This window comes from Pygoscelis adeliae, unplaced genomic scaffold, assembly GCF_000699105.1.
Source record: "Pygoscelis adeliae isolate BGI_AS28 unplaced genomic scaffold, ASM69910v1 Scaffold18, whole genome shotgun sequence".
Classification (NCBI taxonomy): Eukaryota; Metazoa; Chordata; class Aves; order Sphenisciformes; family Spheniscidae; genus Pygoscelis; species Pygoscelis adeliae.
The window spans coordinates 929,284-933,835 of record NW_008825558.1 but is presented as its reverse complement, the minus strand read 5'-3'; the positions used below and the strand labels follow the sequence as shown (position 1 = coordinate 933,835).

Below are 4,552 nucleotides of genomic sequence, written 5' to 3'. Positions count from 1 at the left end.
CACACTATTTCTGATACAGGCCAGGATGCCATTGGCCTTCCTGGCCACCTGGGCACACTGCCGGCTCATGTTCAGCCGGCTGTCGACCAACACCCCCAGGTCCTTTTCCAACAGGCAGCTTTCCAGCCATTCTTCCCCAAGCCTGTAGCATTGCATGGGGTTGTTTGACCCAAGTGCAGGACCTGGCCTTGTTGAATCTCATACAGTTGGCCTCGGCCCATCGATCCAGCCTGTCCAGGTCCCTCTGCAGAGCCTTCCTACCCTTGAGCAGGTCAACACTCCCGCCCAACTTGGTGTCATCTGCAAACTTACTGAGGGTGCACTCGATCCCCTTGTCCAGATCATTGATAAAGATATTAAACAGAACTGGCCCCAATACTGAGCCCTGGGGAACACCACTTGTGACCGCCAACGGGATTTAACTCCATTCACCACAACTCTTTGGGCTCAGCTGTCCAGCCAGTTTTTTACCCAGCAAAGAGTATATACTGAAAAACTTTTTATTGCTCACTGATTTGCAAGATAAATCAAAAGACACTACTGCCATTGCTACTCTTTGCTCCTGTATTTGGGGCCGGGCCAATGACAGAGCATGGACTGAGCCAGGGGACTCTTTGAATGATCGCAGTTAAGCAAAATGGTTTTTTCTTTATTTCCTTCACTTGAACTCTGTTATCGCACAGGGGACGTCTGAAGAGTAGCATATGTGTTGTTCAATTATACCAGTAAGGACTAATTTGTCCTCAACACAATTTCTGATGTCACCTGGTTTTGCAAACAAGACTTCTAGCTCCTCTCTACCTCTTTTTGTCAACTATCTAGGTACTGGGCTATTTGCAAAAGAGCTGTTGTACAAATCAGGCACTTGTATTTTTATTCTTTAAACCTCTTGCTTCCTACCCTACCCCAAACTTTTAATGCAGCTTTTCCTCCAACATAAGGGAAATATCTTCACCATTTCCAGCAGCCCTGGTGTCTTCTGTTGTTGTTTTGGGATAGCAAGCAGCAGTGGGAGGCACTATTTCACATGGGCCTTTAATTCCTTTGAACATTTCCATCTCCTGCTGTACAGTGCCAAAAAATGGATCTGCTCAGTTCGGGGCGTGTACTTCATAGATCGCACTGCAGCACAGCAAGGCCTGACTTCTCAAAGTTTTAATGTCACATGGTTTCCCAAAGCACAAAGGCCTATCCAGGTCTTACTTCTTTTTCCCACAAAGTCAAACTTTTCAAGAATACATCTGTAAAAACCTGAATCTTCCTGGCAAATAGCATATGGGCCCAAATCCTGACAAATCAGTCTGAGTACAATTGAAACCTCTGTCTAATTAGGTAATTAAAAAAAAAAAAAAAAGCAAGCAAAACAAACTGGAAGCCTTTAGCTTCTATTTTATATGAACAAAGACATGTTTTCATCATACTGCTCTTGCAGGTTGTGAATCTTCGTTGGCCAATGTCAGTAAAGTGCTCTGAAATCCTGATATGGTATTGAAGTTACCATAGAAATATGTAACACTTGTCATTGATTCATTAAATACAGTCCATAGAGAAACAGGAATAAAAGACAGAGCACGGATTCTGGAATGAAAATACACACAGCATTTTCAACAAGCTTCAAAAAATGAAATAAAAAAGTCCCTCTTAAACAATTTTTGCTGGACACAAAATTCACTGCAACTTCCAACACCTAAGAGGTGCTTTTCCTTTTCTATGGCTTATACATCTTTCAGGTATCAATGTGTATCAGGTACAGTGGCGGCTGTAGCAGGCAATGTAAAAGAGCTGGCACCCCTGCTTGGGGAGGGAGCATGGTGGACGGCCACCAGCAGCACAGCAGGCACTCACACTCAAAGCAGGCCTGACATTACATGTCCCCATCCCAAATAACAGCTTTATATTCAATTCCATCCACTGGAGATGTCAGCAAAGGAAACAAGGTTATGTGGCAGCAGCTACCACGTTTTACCTATCTATATAAATACATTTAAACATGTGGGAAATAAGGTTAGGGGAGTGACCTTGAGGTATGGACTTTTAGGCTAGTAACCCTCACATAACTTCAACTTGAACACTGCAAGTGGGAGGAAAAACAGTGCATGATAGCCATACGTCTACTATAAACATCCACGGGAAAGAATTAAACCTGTTATATGCTTTAACATGGCCCCTGTCTGTGAACTGGGAATGCTTTTGTAGTGTGCTGCCTCACAGAGCAGACAAGCTTCTTAATAACTGGATGTTAGGAGAATTGAAGCAAAACTTTTATCTTTACTATTAAATCTCTCTTTTCAATCGCTAAGCTCCCTATGAAACAGCGTAACAATGCTCCTATTAGGTAAGCAAGGGACAGAGTGGATGCAAATCCCCACTGAATTAACGTGCCTGCTCCTGAGTCAGCGTTGGGCCTTCCAGCGTCGACCTTGCCAATCAGCATGTCTGGTTTTTCCCATTTCCCAATGGCACAGGGCTCATCTTCTCTCTGAAGAAATCAACCCCAGTATGTGGCACCTCTCCAAATTAGCACCACAAACCAGGGTGGGTTTTAGAGTCTAATTAGCATTACCAGGGAGTGTCCATTTTTCAATAACCTCCACAGTACTTCAACAAAGCAAATTAAAGATTGTGGCCCTATAAAGTATATGGTTAGTTTGTAATGTTGGATAGTAAGATGCACGCACCTATCAGCGGCTCCTTGCCAGTTTTGGTTAGTAGAATTAGGGTATGAACTTGGGATCTCTCAGCGAATAGATGCTAATACACCAGTGAAAGGTCATCAAAGCAGTCTGACTTCGAAAATCCTGTAGAGGTACTGAAGTCTCTCATTTCTCCACTATCTTTTGTCCCTATCCGGTTTACCTAATAGATGATCCTAACAATTCACATTGGCAGTCCTTTGTAGTGTAATGAACACTATGTGGTCTGATGAATGCAACCACTGCACAGAAAACGTCAGTTCTTTCATTAAGAAAACCTTCCCAAGTTCATTGTATTGAACCAGCGCTCCAGCTATTAGGCTGATACATGACACAGTCAATTCCAGTTACACTTTAAGTGACTATTCATGTTCAGTGAACTCAATTTTTAAACCTCGTTTATATATGTTTAGATATTTACATGAACGCACATTTCTTCCAACTTACTCTCATATGCCTTTTTCTGAGCTTTCTGTTATTGTAGTCATGGGGGGGGAGAGGGAGGAGATCATATTTCCCAACAGATCCTGAAAATGCATAGCTGATGGAAAAGACACTGAAAAGCAAATCAGCAGCTTTCTGAGAATGTATTTGCATAGAACTCTGAATTACTTGTAGGTAAAATAAATTGCAGGGTATGCATTTATTAATGTTAAATAAAATATCTGCATGAATTTCTTTTAAAAATGACTATTGTTATTTCACATTTATTTCTGAGGACCCATCTTCTGATATTAGCCAATATAGTACCTCCTTGTGTATAGTACTACAATTAGTGGCATGTAAACTTTTCAAGCAGGTAATTTAAGAAGTTAAGCTATTGCTGCTACTGAACAGAAAGCATCAGTTCTTTCATTAAGAAAACCTTCCGAAGTTCATCGTATTGAACCAGCGCTCCAGCTATTAAGCTGTGCGATGACACAGTCAATGCCTGCTATAGTATCAATTCAATTTAAGCGTCTTTTTGTTATCGCTAGCCTTTCTGTACTTTTTTTTAACTGACTTTGTTTATTGATAATTATTAGAGGACCATTGGTTCCAAAAGATAGGCATATTTTCATTATACATATCCTCTACAGCCCACAGTAGTAACAGTATTTCCATACAGATCGTGCTGAAGTCTTTGAAGCATTCACAGTGTGCACAGATCATGGTACAGTTTTTCAGAAATAAAAAATATTTATTGCATCGCTTCGATATTGAATGACAGCAATTTAGCTTTCCATCCATGTATTCAAAAAGAACGTGCTGTTTACTTCTTTTGAAACATGTTACAAAAATGTCTCTATTAATGTGGATTTGTTTTAAATTAAATATAAGCTATCAAGCCTACTTTTCTACAATGAAAAAAATAAAATTATTATATCTTGACTTTACCAGGCTTAGCATGCTTATGGACTAAAGCTCTACTGTTTGGGAAGTAAAAATACCTTTCTTAATACTGCATTTCACAAGAGAAATTACAATTATGGGATGCAGGGACTTTGTGCCTTGATATACTCTGCAAGCGGAGAAGGGGGATGCCCTTCAAAGTTAGAGGGTAATCATTATTGACCTTGTGCATTCAAGACAGCATAGCAGGTTTCTATATAAAGAAACTTACAGAGAGGTCATTGAAAGCACTAGTGAAGAGACATAAAAAAAGGAGATAGGACAGAATTCAGCGTCAGTTAAGCAGGTTAAAAATTTAACTATAAACAGCTTCGGGAAGTGAAGACGAAAACAAAAGAACATTTTCTTTGTAAGTGTCATGCAAATTTATGGTTCTGCATTAAATGTTCATTATCAGTTAAGTAGCCTTTACAATGTAATTATTAACTTTTATAGTTTCTGCAAAGTTTTTTTCTATTCTTTTCCTA

General features: G+C 40.0%; 1 protein-coding gene across 1 annotated transcript in view; it reads right to left on the bottom strand.

Annotated features, from left to right (window-relative positions):
- WWOX (WW domain containing oxidoreductase) overlaps positions 1-4,552 on the bottom strand; it is a 544,726-nt gene that overhangs the window by 278,202 nt on the left and 261,972 nt on the right. The window lies entirely within an intron of this gene.